Below are 16,882 nucleotides of genomic sequence, written 5' to 3' on the forward strand. Positions count from 1 at the left end.
ATGCTGTGAACTCTTTCCATGAAGGTTTTTCCATCTCAAAGCTTCACATTCATCTATTCCCACACCACTACAAGACACTCAGCCTCTGCTGTCCAGTCTGCCATTTTGCCCGCTATACCATCTGGACCAGGCAGGCCCATGAAGGGCCAAGACGGCATAGGTTTTCCTGGCTCCTATCACCTCAGCAGGTGATTTCACAGATGAGGACTAAAAGTTGTGAGGAGTAAAACCTCCTGCTAACATGATCACTTGCAAGAAAGACTTGCACCTGGTCTCCACCATCCTGATCCAAACCATCACCAACAATCCCCAAAGGGAAACACTGCAATTAGAGGAACACCATTTCCTGAACTGACATCCATCCTTTGACCCATCACTCTGAAAGATTATAAATGAAAACCTAATGAACAAGAAGATTTCATATGACAGACGACTGCCCAAATCAAACCTGGAGGCAAGATGGTATGTCAAAAATATTTTCTATTTCTATGAGAATTGAAATGAAGCTTCTACATTAGTGAGGGCAGTGATTTTTTTTAATCTCTTATCAAGCAGATCTGCATCATCTCCCACATTCCTGATTGTCATGGATCAGCTACTTCATCTGCTCATTCATAATTTGCAAAGTCTTCAGCATCATTTATATCATGGTCAGCTGATTTAGCATGTCCAATCATCCACCACCACTTGCTGTTGAAACTCTCGACATCAATCCAACCTCTTGCTCTTAAAATAAAAGTTTTCAGTGATATATATATATATATAGACACACACACACACACCTTATTTGGGGTTATTGTTATTTATCTATTTAAGACACGCCCATGTGCCTTCTGGTAATATAAGTCTCAATTTCTTATTGTCTGTTTTTTTGGAACAAATTTCTTCCTCTGCGTCCTTCCACCAGGCATCAATATTCATCTGTTCATTCACCAGTGAGTCTCTCCAATCACAGCCACAGAAGCTGGCACCTCCATCAGCGTTGTCGTGGGTGTATTGGTGGCTTTTCTCTAAGTGTTTTGAAGATGTGTGCTCGCTGTATTGACTGGAACATTAATGCACAAACCCTACGTGATGTCACCTGCAAGCATAGGCGTAGGAGGCGGGGGGGGGGGGGCAACTGCCCACCCTGGGCTCTGCAAAATGCTTAAATTCGGGCAGATGGGCTGGGAAATTCGGGCATGGGCCATGTAGACTCTGAATACAGAATAGAATGACCTAAAATGTTGTCAGACTTATTTTCGCAATTAATGTAAACAATCAAACCGGTATTTGGTCACCAATATAAATATAAATATGGGTATATAAATATATGGTAATTTAAAGAGTCATGGGGGTTTCTGAAATTCTGAAATAGACTGTATATACACTGGAGAAAGCCTGCATGACGTCATCCATTGGGTTCCAATAGAGACCCGGAACAGCCGAAATGACCCCCTTGTCTGGGCATCACCTTGTTGACAGCTCCGCCCACATATATCAGGACAAGGCGTGGGTGGCTCCGTGTCTGATGGGAGAAAAAGCTAGCTAACAGGCTAACTTCAGTTTGGGTGTTTCTTAAATGCTATTTTTGGGGACTATGTGGTGGTTCTAACATTTTACTTTGGTGTGGACAATAAAAGTTATGAGCCACATATTTGCTCAGTAAGCATTAGGTGGACCTAATAGCAGCTGCTAGAAGTGCTAACACCCTTAGCACACAACATTAAATAAGACGAGAGTTTCACTCAGTGTGAATATTGCAGCAGAGACGTCTGATATGTTACCACATTTCACCACAACAAGACAGATTGTTCCTGGTGTTTGTGATAAAATGCTCTAAACAGACATTTTAACATGGGGTTCTATGGGGATTGACTCGATTTTGGCCCCAGCCTCAAGTGGCCACTCAAGATGGTGCAGTATTTGTCAGTTTCATGTTGAGCCAGTATTTCAGGAGTGTTGGTGTACTCATGATCGCTGGCATTCAGATAAATCTCAAGTCTAAATAAATTAAATCATGGACAGTGATATTAACAAACTAAATTTGGGTATTTGTTGTTTTGATGTAGTGGTGTCATGTGTTCAAGCGGTTCTAATTAACGTCCATGTTCATCCTCTCTCTTATGCACGTGTGTTCACTTCTGCTCTATTTTCCACCTCCTCCATGAGGGTTAATCTGTGGATGTGTTCCAGTGCCCTCCTTCTCCCTTTCTCTGACTCTTCTACCCCTCCACCTCCCCTTCCTTTTCTTTCTTCTCTCATCCCTCCATCCCGCGGGCCTCTTGACGGCCTGTTTCTCTGAATCCCACCATGGGGGTGGTGGGGGTGGTGGAGAGGCTGTCTGGCTGCTGGGCTGGCCGGCTGCCGTGCAACTGAAGGATGTTTACTAAATAGCCCCCATGTCCCCACGACACGAACGTAGTCAAGACTCTGCTTGCCTGTTAGACAAAACTATGAAGGTGAACCGATTGGAAGCGCGCTGTGGTGACACACCACACCGACACGAGATCTGCTCAGGCTTGTGTACACTTTAACAACTTTAATAACGCGTTTCAGTTAGCGATCAGTCGTGGAATATCTTTTTGAACCTGTGTTTGTCTTGTGGTTTGCGCGTCTTACGATGCACCGTGACAGATGGTGATGTTCATATGCAAAGTGGAAAAGTTTCAGAAGCTTTTAAAATAAATGGAAGTTCTGCATTTTCAAATATTATTTAATAATTAACTGCAGATGACAAAATACCACATTTTCATGTCTGATATGATACTGAAATCTTTAGTATTTACTGACTCCAAAACCTGCTGCACCACCAAAAAACAACTCAGCTTAATAAATGCATTTGTCTGGATGCACTTTACTAACCAACCCATCGAACATAACATCAAATCAAAATGTGAAAAATATTCTGCCTCTGGAAAGTGAAAAGTCAACATGACTCAGACGTGCAATACAAGATTCCAACTGGATTAAAAAACAAAACAAAACAAAAAAAACGCAATACTGGATCCAGTGATTTTGCCCAGTATCAGACAATACCAAATATTAGATAAGCTTCACTCCTAAAATTAACACTGAATGAGTGTGTGTGATGTTGTTTTATCTCGTACAGATGGTCTTCAACTGGGAACCTTCTAATTTGCCAACAAGTGCATCGACTGCTGGCACCACCAAGCTGCCCAGGGTCTCTGCTATATAGTGACATAATTAATGATTTCTGCATTAATTTGAGTAGCCAACAGTATTTGGCACCAGTTTTAGAACATTTTACACATCAGCAGACAGTAAACCTGAAAATCAAGCTGCTGGATGTCAACACTGCAAAGAACCATATTGAGGTCTGGATGTTCAACGCAGGTTTATTCCTCTTCAGAAGTGGAATTATTGTTGACTGAGAGACAGCAACACTACACACGTACCAACAGAACAACACTTCAACATTCACTGTGAACAGGCCGTCGGCCCCACAGAGAAATAAGATAAAGCAACAGTAGGTGGGATTTCGGGGCGTTTATTAGCAGAAATGGAACACAGCAGTCATCATCAGCAGAGATGACTGGATGTGTCTGAATGAGCTTAGAATGTGCTTGTTATAGCTACATGGGAGTGGCTCCTCTCATGGACGCCACCATGTTGCACTGCCATGTTGGTACAGTAGCCCCAAAGGGACACACTTATTCAGCTTTTTGCATTTTGCAGAAGACTGGAGAAAATAAGAGGAATCAGTGGTTATGCAACCTGCAACTTCAGCTTTATCTTTAAATTATTTCATTTTCAAAATAGCTTCTCGACTGAAAAACTCTTTCATGACTGCATATATTTAATTATGGGAAAGGCAGAGATCTGTTTTTAACTTGACCGTTCTGGTGATATAGTTTGAAAACTGGCTGCCAGAAACACAAAATGCATAGTTAACACACTACAGTAAGATGTAACACTATATAGTATTGGCTCAAACACAAGAACAGCTGGTAGGGGCCTAATTTAACTTGCTGAAATCCAGGATGGTTCATGTGTCCACACCAGCTTATAAGCTCTTTCTCTGCCACTCGCACAAACACTAAATCAAGATGATAAATCCTGATCATAAGTCAGAGTCTGCAGGCGGAGCTGTGCCCTCATACGACAGGGACGCCGCTGACACCCATCACCTTCACCTGTCAACTGGCACACACACACACACACACACACACACACACACACACACACACACACACACACACACACACACACACACACACACACACACACACACACACACACTCCTCTCTGTCCACTTCCACTTTGTCCTTCAAATACCTCACCAAGGACACGGCTACAGGAAGCACACGGCTCACATTAGACTGGAGATAAAACACGACTGTCTTGTCTACAGGAGAATTTTAACCCGGTGAGAGGGGCGTGGCTGCAGATGACCTTTATGACCTCACTGTCTTTGATTCCTCCTGATGAGTTTGTTTAAACTGCACGTTGCTTTGCCCAAATAAAAATGCCCCTTAAAGTTGGGGACAGTGCACGCTTCATTTCTCCTTCCGGTGCTGCAAGGCATTGTGGGAAGAGTCAAATCACACTTGTGTTTGATAGACCTGGTCCTTCTGCCGCTTGTCACGCACATTTGATATTTTGATATCGTCCCGTCTCTTCCCATTAGCCCCCGGGGTCCTGAAACCATTTTAGATGTTTATCGGCAAAGTGCTGGGGGTTAATTTTGTGTCTCGTCAGGCGCGCCGGCACAGAACGGTATTGCACTGTCACTCGTCGCGGCCAATCGCCACCATCGTCCCGGCTTATCGGGGAGAGTTGTGTTACACTGACTGACACATGACAATGACCCTGGTGCCTTTCGGACACCTGATAGCATCTGGGTTTTCTCTCATTTCCTCTTCGTCTCTTTGACTGCAGGCAGTGGAGAAATTTGGATTTTGTCTCTCGGGAGTGTGTGTGTGTGTGTGTGTGTGTGTGTGTGTGTGTGTGTGTGTGTGTGTGTGTGTGTGTGTGTGTGTGTGTGTGTGTGTGTGTGCTGTCTTTGCAGGAGTGTATTACTAACACACACGCACACAGTAGCTTGGAGTGAAGAGTGTGTATCTATGTGATAATATGCAAGCCTATCTCTGCACATCCCGTTTTATCAGTGACAAAAAGGTGTTGGTTTCACTGTTTGGTGTGGAACAGCGTGAAGCCGGGGGGCAGTAATCTGCTAACACACACACACACACACACACACACACACAGAAATGCAAACCAGCATGCAGAAGCATGAGTATGCAAACACAAACACGTATCACATACATGTACAGGTATAAAAACATAGGGTGCTGGCTGTCCGTCAAGACTCAGGTCCACCGTCTCCGTCTGTCTCGTTCATGTCTTCAGCTTTACTTTCAGCTGCAGGAACGATGAGTGTTTATCTCCACTCATGCACAGATCACCTGTGCAACCTCACACTGAACTCATGCAACCGACTTTGTCAAACAGCACAAATAAAACTAATTTTCAAAAGTTAAGTTGATTTTTTTTTTTTCCAGCCTTAAAGGGAAAAAACACCAAATGGCATCAACTTTGAAGTTTGTGCTGCATTTTAGCTACAAATGACAGTGAAGAGTGGTTGGCGTTGTCACTTGGTGTGTGTTCCTGGGGCGTGCACGCTAACATCTCTCTATGATGAATTGTTAATCACTTCAGAGGTGTTATCTGGCAGCACTTTTAGATTTAGAAGTGTTTATTTCTTGCAAGCTGACATCACTCTAGATTGGCAGTCACCATGTCATTTTGGTCACCTATTGCTTAAGTAGACAGTGTATTTTATGCAATGAAAGTCCAAGTCTTTTGGGTCCTGGTGCTTCCTGTATTACTGTATGGTTGTGAGAATCAGTGTCATAACCAGTGTTGTATAGTAACAAAGTAAAAATACTTCACTACTGTACTTAAGTACGTTTTGGGAGACTTTGTACTTTACTTGAGTTTTTTTAATTCAGCTTACTTTCACTTTTACTTCACTACATTTCCGACCTTAATTGCATACTTCTACTCCGATATATTTTCTCTGCACCATGCCCTTACTCGTTACAAAAAAAAAAAAAAACCACACACGAAAAAAGTTGTTTTCACCCAGAAACACCACTGATTACTAGTGACTGCAACAAAGTCAGGCCGATTTGTCATGAGGCATGTCCGGTAGGCTTTTTTGCAGTTGTGCACTTGGAGGGTGTTTGTCAGGAAAATGATCATTTCTCTACATTGATTACAGACCTGCAGGTCTGTAATCAACTTTTCTGCAGAGCGGCTTTGCTTTGAACCTTGAACCAATTGAAGCAGTGCTTTGATCTACGATTCGTGGATTTTATTTCACTTTATCTTAATTTTTCCCGCTAAAACCCTGAAGAGCATATGTCTGTGATTAATATTAATATTTTTTATGTTAAACTGACCTGTGATGGTCTTCTGAAACAGTTGATAGATGTATTTTGGAACTTAAAAACGGGACCGATGCTAACGCGTTAGCATGTCTATGGCGTTTTCAATGTTAAAGTTAGCATTTAGCTGTTCGCATCAGCACGTTTGTGTTGATTTGTGTTCATTGTCGTTAAAGAGTTAAATTGTAATTTCTTTTATTTATTTTTAATCATATATTATAGCAACAACAATAATAGTCTACATAATAGACAATAACAGTCAATAATAATTTTAATAATAATTTTGAAACCTTGTTTCTGAAGTGTTTTTGTGTGATGTGCACAATTTTCAGTATTTTGACTAATACTACAGTCATTGACAAGCCTAGATAAACTTTGTAACATAAAAAAATCAGTCCGTTTGTGATTATTAACATTTACTTGTACTTTTACTTTCAATACTTGAGTACATTTAGTTGTACTTTACTTGTCATACTTAAGTACAATAAATACTAGATACCTTAAGACTTTTACTTGAGTAGCATTTCAATCGGTTACTTGAACTTCTACCAAAGTAATTTTTTAAATGGGTATCTGTACTTTTACTTAAATGTGATTTTCCGGTACTTTATACAACACTGGTCATAAGGCAACAACTGGATGTCTATAGTAGGTGTCCATGGAAGATACTTGGGTACCACCAGAATAATGATTGGTTGCATCTCTGTTCCATAGGGCGCCGTTCTACTAAGATCCCTCATAATCCAAAAAAAGTGCAAAAACGGGGTGAAACTGCTTACTCCAGCTTGCCTCTTAAAGGCTGGCTTATAAAGTGCAGACCTGGCAACCCACCAAAAAACAAAAGTAAGATGCTGCACCCTCAGCCAGAACCACAACAAAGGCTTCTGCTTCAAGTTTTTACCCTGATGGAGCACGACCAAATACGTCTCAAGTCGTACTCACAAAGACTACACCGTTAAAAGACGTTCGGACATGACTGAAGCTGTTAAGACCATCAAGACCCGGAAGTTAACGTACCAGCGATGATTTGACAAATTGGGATGAAAATTTTAAACAGCTTGAGAATTTCACTCAAATATTAAATCTGGTGCCGATGATGGTCGTAAGTCCTACATACTAATTTTGTTCAAGATTGACAAAAATGTTTCAGGAAGTTATTGTGATGCTTCAAAATGTTCCCTGATTTGCTATTTGGGATGAAATGGGAAAAGGAACAGCGCTCTGTGGAATAACCACATTGCCCATGGAGTCTAAGTCGGTTTTCCATAAACAGTTTGTGATGTCCAACTGTCAACATTATGAAACTGGTGATACATTATTATTCAAACCAGTAAATAGCCAGGTACAATAAGCAGTAATGATGAATCCCATAAAAATCACATTGCCCTCTTCAACAGAAGACCTATTTGAGATGTAAACAGATACATTTTGATTCAGTTTTGAGGACCCCGGTGGCTGGAGAAGACCCAGGGGATGTCCATTTTTCACCTGGCTGCTGCAGGTTGATGGCTGCTTTTGTGAAGCAGGGATGGACCGGTTGACTGACTTGGTGGTTGCCATCCAGGACTCAAGGTCTCCCAGGCTTAATTTGACATACGCCATGGTACAAATGGTACAGTACACTCATGAAGCTGACGTTTATGTTGTGAGGCGTCTTGATCATCATTTCACAGTGTTTACATAAATACATTACATCACGGGCAGTTGGCCAACTGCGTCGTTATTTGATTGAAATGGAAGTGATAACTGTAAGTCACTGAATTTGCTCTTGTACTGCAGTAATACAGCATGTGCAGCTCGGAAGTCTACGAGACGATGGATTTGTAGGAGATAACCAAATGGTGTGTGTGTGTGTGTGTGCGCGGTGTAATTCTTTGGGCGGCAGCCATGTCAATCAGCCCCCTGCAGCGCGCTGCCCTTCACACTTCTGTTTATCTGCTGTTGCTGAGGACTGGAAAGTCTGATAAGGCCACATCTCTCTCTCTCTCTCACTACCTATTTCTCTCTCTGACGCACACAGCTGCTCTGTCACATGCACACATTCACAAAAGCCGTCCTGCTAGCGGTCGTCATCGCAAGTGAAGTTCAGGCTGCAGTCCGTCACAGGACAAACAGAGTAACATATCGTGTGATGCATTGTGTCATGAGAACAATGGCATTCTCCAAGTAGGCTCACAGAAGTAAACCACGCCCAAAATGGCAGTTATCACACTCACTATCCACATTGCGTGTGAATTGTTTATACACGCCTAAAGATGAGATACAAATGCATGTTACACCATGATCGTGGAGGAACATGCCATAGTGCGGTGGGGATGTGTCTTGGTTATCCCACATTCTAAACATGTGAGCAGTGCTGCATTTCCTTTATGACATCACAATGTGCAGTGTGTGGTGTTAAATACATGTGCAGCAGATAAATGTATTTACCATAAGAATCTTTCATTTTGAGATATAAACACCAAATTTGGCACATTGGTGCTTCTTGGTCTACATTTTGCAACAAAAGCCATTAGCCACTTTAATTTTCCACACAGTGGCCATCTTAGAAGATGGTGACTGGAAATCTGTATTTTCATCATATGTTTGCACAATCTTGGTTTATTTCAATGTTGTAGCTGTTAAATATTGTTCTGTGGACTAGGGGGCAGTATTTTCATGCCTTGTAGTTGGATTGTGCATGTTTTGAATAAGTGTGCGTGCACGCTGCAGAACATGTGATAGTGTTTGTGGTGTCGGAGTTTAGTAGTAGAGGTAGTATTTTTGCTTTTAAAGTCCACCGTGTCCTTTGGAGGGACGCTAGTCCTCACAGCTTACCTAACTCTGACCTATGGGTCCAACCAGTTGGTTTAGCACCACCAGCCACGTCTCAATAAACCGCGCTGGCTTGCGGGCTAAACTCGGTCAGGGTGGCACACAGAGAGATTCTCTGTGATGGAGTTTACTTTATCAATGCATGAAGACTGGAAACTTCCAGAATGGACTGCTGGAGAGACAAAACAATGACTTCAAACACTATACCCCCATATTAAAATAAAAATTTCATGGGACTAACAGGTTTTTCTCCAAAGTATTTATACCAAATTTGGTGTTTGTATCATCAACTGAACAATTCTTATACTGCTACACTATACAGGGCTGACACACACACACACACACACACACACACACACACACACACACACACACACACACACACACACACACACACACACACACACACACACACACACACACACACACACACACACACACACACACACACACGACCAAAACAGGAGCAGCCAAAAGAACTAAAACAATGACACACTCCCCCATGACCAAAGTCCACTTGGCTTCTGGGAAGAATTTGTATGAGTTGGAAATGCACATTTTCATTAAAACCCCAAGAAGAGCAGCCAAATACAACAAAAAGAGCTGCTGACTGCGGACGTGTGTGCACGGAGGTGTTCACACTCACGGAGCCTCGGACTAGCCACAGAGAGGAAAAATGTTTAGTGCATCTGTGCAATATATTTATTCCCACACTTTGATTAATTCTTGTGCATGAGATAAACTCTAAACGAATATTAATCTTTAACATTAGTGGACGTATAATATTTAACACCCCAAAACTATTAGTGAGAGATTTCTGCTGCTTTGCTTCCATTTCTAAGTGATTGCCAGCAAAAACAAACTCATTAGCAGCACTTATTCCTGACTTAAAATGATTTTTTTAATGACAAACTGAACGGCTGCATTGAAAGCAGGTTTCTGTTTGACTGTTTGCAGGATAACTGAAAACATAAGTTTCATGTTTCGGGAAATTTACAATTCAGTTTTGGAGGTGATCTGGAATAGATTCTGGAACTGACATCTGTTCAAATTTGGTGAGCAGAAGGATAATCTAAAGGAAATCAGGGATTTTTCTTTGAACTGGATTGGGAACATATTTCAAGCATTTAGGAATGCTTAATTAAAAAAAATATGCATAATGAACTTCAAGAGCATTTTATGTGCAGATGAATACACACACACACACACACACACACACACACACACACACACACTTTCAACTGCTTAGTCTAATGAAGGGTCACTAGGGGCTGGAGTGTATCCCAGCAGTCAGAGTGCGAGGCGGGTTCACTCTGGACAGGTCGCCAATCTGTCGCAGGGCCACATACGGACAAACACACACACACACACACACACACACACACACACACACACACACACCTACAGACAATTTAAAGTTTCCTCAAAAAGTTGTAAATGGATTTTGATCAAATTTTATGCGCATACTCGTAGATAAATTGTTCAGAAATGAGGCTAGAAACTACAGAATATGTGACCGTGGCAGAAGTACCCACTCTGAGTACCTTCTAGTTCCTACTTTGGTCTCAACAGGAAACAGTGTTGCTGCACCGTCCTTGATATTTTCCACACATTATTGCAATTATCTTCTCATCCGCTGTGAATGTCGTCATTGTCTGCACGATTAAAAAAGGCCGGGACATTGAACATTTGACGCACCGCGACTTCTGCAGTGGTGTGCGCTCCCACACAAAAAGCCGCGGCGGTGTGTAACACACACACACACACACACACAGGAAACCATTTCCCGTCATCATGTGAAGCCATCTGGAGGTTGTTGTCAAAATGTCTTTGTCACATGTTGTTGGACGTGATGGTTGATGATGAACAAAAGAACAGGAGTTTGTGTGTTTCTCCTCCAGGTTCCGTGTGCATTTGAGTCCTTTCAGACTTGGTCCTATTTTATAATCAAAGATCAGAATTCATTTTCTCTATCAAAGCGTTTGCCGCTGGCAGCGATGATTAGCACAAATCCCCAAAATGTTTTTTTGGGGGGTTCTCTGTTTCCCATCCTCTACCACCACCTGAAATTTCCTGTTTTCATGTCAGATTGTTGGTGACAGTGAAGCTCAGCATCTCCCTGGAGACGAGCTGTTGTTACCATGGTCGCTGCACAATATTGGCGGCCATTGTGCCACCCATGTACAGCTGTCACTCAAGGATGGAGAGGCCACTGAGTACACAAACGTGTGCGCGTGTGTGTGCTGAGGGAGTCCATGCGTGTATATTGAGTGGGTTGCTTCTGCGTGCTGGAGTGTGTGTGTGTGTGTGTGTCTTCATTCAGTCAGCCAGCTGAGTCTGCAGTCAGTTTACGTTTGACTGCAGGGCAAAAGCTGGAGCAAGAAATGAATTCTGACTCGCCGAGCGCCTCACATAAATTCCTTTTCTCATATTCTGACACAAAAGACAACATATCTGCATTGCATTAGCCCTGGGACTCCTTCCTCATTCTGATGATGATTTAGGGATATTGGGATCGGCCCCAACAACACCAGAGCTGAGCCGCAGACAAACGGGCAGATTTAAAGAGGAAGGATGCAGCCAGAGAGGATTCTGGGTGAGGAGGCAAAAAGGACATGAGATGAGGAGATGAGGCTCGTTATTAAGAGGTTTTCTGCAGCCAGGTGTGATTTCTGTCACTTAATTGTTCAGGACGTTTAACGCTGTTAAATAAGATGGAACTAGACGAGTTAGTTTTTGTGCGTGTTGCACAGATAAGTTTACCTCGAAGGAGGATTGTTAGAGAACAAACTCAGAGACTTCGGGACAGTATGAATAATCAAAACAAAGTGATTTTTACATTTACTGAAGCCAAAGATACGTTATGTTTTGTGTGGTCGCTCCTGTCAAAAAATGCCTGTTGCATTTATTTTTGTGCAGTTATTCTTTCATTATTGCCATTTATTTTGTTTAGTGCCTTGATTCCTGGGAAAGCACAGATATTCATTCATTCATTCACTCATTTTCTACTACTTATCCAGGTCGGGGTTGCAGTGGCAGCAGACCAAGCAGCTCAACCCCCACTTCCCTATCCTCAGCCAAGCCCTGCAACTCTTCCCTAAGGGATCCCAAAGCATTCCCAAGCCAGCTAGGACATATAGTGCCTCAAATGTGTCCTGGGTTTTCCCTTGGGCCTCGTCCCAGTTGGACATGCCAGGAAGACGTCTGTAGGGAGACAACCACCTCAACTGGCTCCTTTTGATGTGAAGAAGCAGCGGCTCTACTCTGAATCCTTCCCTCGTTATCATCGTCATCAATAATGATAACAACAGCATGATTTTCCTATATACACAAGTTGCACCAATATTTGACCCCCTCCCCACCCAATTAGGATCTCTCTCTCTCTCTCTCTCTCTCTCTCTATATATATATATATATATATATATATATACATACGAGGTCTGTCAATAAAGTAACGGTCCTTTTTATTTTTTTCAAAAACTATATGGATTTGAATCACGTGCGATTACATCAGACATGCTTGAACCCTCGTGCGCATGCATGAGTTTTTCCACGCATGTCGGTTGCGTCATTCACCTGTGGGCAGGCTTTGAGTGAGCACTGGTCCACCCCTCTCGTCTTTTTTTTCATTGTTTAGGAATGGCTCAGAGTCTGCCGCTTTGCCTGATCAAAATTTTTTCAAAAACTGTGAGGCACATCCGAGTGGACACCATTCGAGAAATTCAGATGGTTTTCGGTGAAAATTTTAATGGCTGATGAGAGATTATGGAGTGTTACTGTCACTTTAAGGACTCCCCACGGAGCCGCAGGGCGCGCCGCGCCACGAGCCGCCGTCGTCAGCCTGTTTCGAGCTGAAAACTTCCAAATTTAAGCCTCTGTTGACCCAGGACGTCGTGAGAGAACAGAGAAGTCTCAGAAGAGCTTAGGATCAGCAGTTTATCCGGACATTCCACTGTTAAAGGAGATTTTGTAATGAAAGACGTGCGGACGGATTCGCGCGTCGGCACCCAGCCGCTCATCGCGCTGTGCCACAGCAAAACACCTCCGTTGGAAGCGTTACAGGACAAGTTTGAACATGCCCAGCTGTTAAACAATTTCTCGGATAATCACTCGACTGAAAGCCATCGAAAACGGCCTGAATCTTACGAATGGTTATCAACACGGAGGTGTTTTGCTGTGGCGCTGCGCCATGAGCGGCTGGGTGCCGACGTGCGAATCCGTACGCACGTCTTTCATTACAAAATCTCCTTTAACAGTGGAATGTCCGGATAAACTGCTGCTCCCGAGCTCTTCTGAACCTTCTCTGTTCTCTCACGACGTCCTGGGTCAACATAGGCTTAAATTTAGAAGTTTTCAGCTTGAAACAGGCTGGCAACAGCGGCTCGGGGCGCGGCACGCCCTGCGGCTCCATGGGGAGTCCTTAAAGCGACAGTAACACTCCATAATCTCTCATCAGCCCTTAAAATTTTCACCGAAAACCGTCTGAATTCCTCGAATGGTGTCCACTTCGATGTGCCTCACAGTTTTTGAAAAAATTTTGATAAAGCAAAGCGCCAATCTCTGAGCCATTCCTGAACAATGAAAAAAAAGACGAGAGGGCTGGACCACTCCTCACTCAAAGCCTGCCCACAGGCGAATGACGCAACCGACATGCGTGGAAAAACTCACGCATGCGCACGAGGGTTCAAGGTTGGCTGATGTAATCGCACATGATTCAAATCCATATAGTTTTTGAAAAAAATAAAAAGGACCGTTACTTTATTGACAGACCTCATATATATATATATATATATATATATATATATATATATATATATATATATATATATATATATATATCAGTTATCCATTTTTCTTATTAGTTAATGTTTTTTAACCCTCTGTACGGTTAACTTAAAAATATCACTTTCATACTAACCTGAACTCTAAACACACACACACACACACACACACACACACACACACACACACACACACACACACACACACACACACACACACACACACACACACACACACACACACACACACTCATCTTCAACAGCTTAGTCCAATTAAGGGTTGCAGGGGGCTGGAGCCTATCCCAGCAGTCCTAGAGCGCGAGGCGGGGTACACCCAGGACAGGACGCCAGTCTGTCGCAGGGCCACAAACAGACAAACACACACTCACACCCACTCGCACACCTACAGACAATTTAAAGATTCCAATCCACCTAACCCGCATGTCTTTGGATGTGGGAGGAAACCCACGCAAACATGGGGAGAACATGAAAACTCCACACAGAAAGGCCGCAGGTGGGAATTGAACCCATGACCTTCTTGTTGTGAGGCAGCAGTGCTAACCACTAAGCCACTGTGCTGCCCTGAACTCTAAACTTACTTTATTATTGTTCCATTGCAGAATAACTTTAAAAATGGGTAATTTGAGATTATAAAGCATGACCTGCATTGCTTGTATCTTGCATTAACTACCAAAGGGTGAGTACTTTTATCACAGTGCAGGTCCACATGCCATAGTAGCTGCAGGTCCCTCGGCAACGTGTGATATTTGTACCTCCAGATACAAACATCACAGGGTCCAAATGTGTGACAAATGTGCAAAATTGGAATGTTCTTGCTTGAAATGTAAACTCCATTTGGTACTCCGTCTTCTGGGCTTAGATCATGTGCAGAGTTACTGTCAGTGAATCTTCTCTCACCAACAAATTGCACCCAAACCGCTGGATTTTGTAACTTCACCAAACAGTCAGTCCATGCAGGCGTTGGACAGACGGAGCTCCTTGATGATTCCTAATGCCGGGAAGAAGACAGAGACTCTCCTCCCACACGGCACTCCACAGTACCCGTCTACAGGCCATCCATGATGTCCAGGAACATAATGAGAAGAGTATTTTACCAATAAAATTAGAATCTGAGAGAAAAAACAGATGCAACACTTAATTAAGAGCTTGGGCTCAAATCATCCAATATCTGTGCTTTCAGTGCATACAGGCATTATGGTGTGTGTGTGGGGGGGGGGGGGGGGGATGGGTGTTGTTGGTAGTAATGGCACTGGTCATTATCACTCCTTTGGCAGAGCTGTGCACTCTCCAAGTGTCCTCGTCTAGTTATTATTGTCACAGCCTGAGCTGAGGATGGTGTTAACCTTCACTGATTGCTCCAGGGGTTGGGGGCAGTGATTGGCTGCAGGCTTGTGTGTACGTGTGAGTTTGTGGAACGCCGGGTATCTCAGCATCGGGAAGGAAAAGGGCAACATGCAGGTGTGAACCTCTCATTACCCAGTGCCATGGGTCCTGTCACTCAGCCATTGTTACTGGCCACGTTCACATCTGAGCTCCTTCACATTACTCATCCTCTGTTTGTCCCACCTGACCTCCCTCAGACACACCAACACACAGCCAGCGAGGACCCCAGCACACCACGTCTCGGCGGCCGACGGTATGTATACATTCTCGGAAGAGGAGAAAGTTCCTTTCCCAGTGCAGCCTTAAGATTTTGGACGATTTCTGATTCGACGCCTGCAGACGTTGGAGTGATCGTGACCCCTTTGTGTAGGTGCTGAAAAGTCAATATATTACCTGGTAAGAAGACGACATTTTCAGTTTAATGTGAAGTGTACTTGGGGTGTTGGTCTTGGGCGCGTGCACACTGATGTGCACCGATGTTGCCAGCTGTTTCTCGTCACCTGTCAGGTGGTGCGTCATATCAGGGCTTCAAACTCTCCTCATTCCATCCGCTTTGCACAAGTTGGGAACAATCAGCTCGTATGACAAGCGTCAGTGAGCTGGACGTTCATATATGGTGCATTTAGAGCTCAGCAGTCACTCCCAGATGTGCAGCGTGCACCTTCAGTGACTCGGAGTGACGTTTTGTTGTCTTTCTTCCATCAGCATCTGAACTCTGTTGTGCTTGTGAGAAGAAATTCCATCCTTCCAGCAAACTTTTGTATCTTAAAACTCAAGAACCATAAAACTCTTAAAATTGAAATTTTTATACGTTAATACTGGGAGGTCAAAGCTCTCTGTGCCAATAATAATGATAATAATAATGCATTTCTAACATTTAGAAATGCCTTTTTTGCAAAATTTTGGGGTTTCAATCAATCAATCAATCAATCAATTTTTTTTATATAGCGCCAAATCACAACAAACAGTTGCCCCAAGGCGCTTTATATTGTAAGGCAAGGCCATACAATAATTATGTAAAACCCCAACGGTCAAAACGACCCCCTGTGAGCAAGCACTTGGCTACAGTGGGAAGGAAAAACTCCCTTTTAACAGGAAGAAACCTCCAGCAGAACCAGGCTCAGGGAGGGGCAGTCTTCTGCTGGGACTGGTTGGGGCTGAGGGAGAGAACCAGGAAAAAGACATGCTGTGGAGGGGAGCAGAGATCGATCACTAATGATTAAATGCAGAGTGGTGCATACAGAGCAAAAAGAGAAAGAAACAATGCATCATGGGAACCCCCCAGCAGTCTACGTCTATAGCAGCATAACTAAGGGATGGTTCAGGGTCACCTGATCCAGCCCTAACTATAAGCTTTAGCAAAAAGGAAAGTTTTAAGCCTAATCTTAAAAGTAGAGAGGGTATCTGTCTCCCTGATCTGAATTTCAAGTAGGAAATGTACCAGAAGCACTAAAATGCTCACATCACTGTTGTGAAAGTGTAGGAACACGG

The 16,882-nt window shown here is 43.2% G+C and overlaps 1 long non-coding RNA gene across 1 annotated transcript; it reads left to right on the plus strand.

Annotated features, from left to right (window-relative positions):
* Positions 1-1,674: 1,674 nt before the first annotated feature.
* On the plus strand, positions 1,675-3,958 carry LOC117513387. The gene is made up of 3 exons (XR_004561603.1): positions 1,675-1,761; positions 2,361-2,363; positions 3,948-3,958. It is a non-coding gene; the product is annotated as an uncharacterized LOC117513387 (long non-coding RNA).
* The last annotated feature ends 12,924 nt before the right edge of the window (positions 3,959-16,882 follow it).

This window comes from Thalassophryne amazonica, chromosome 7 (genome assembly GCF_902500255.1).
Source record: "Thalassophryne amazonica chromosome 7, fThaAma1.1, whole genome shotgun sequence".
Taxonomy (NCBI): domain Eukaryota; kingdom Metazoa; phylum Chordata; class Actinopteri; order Batrachoidiformes; family Batrachoididae; genus Thalassophryne; species Thalassophryne amazonica.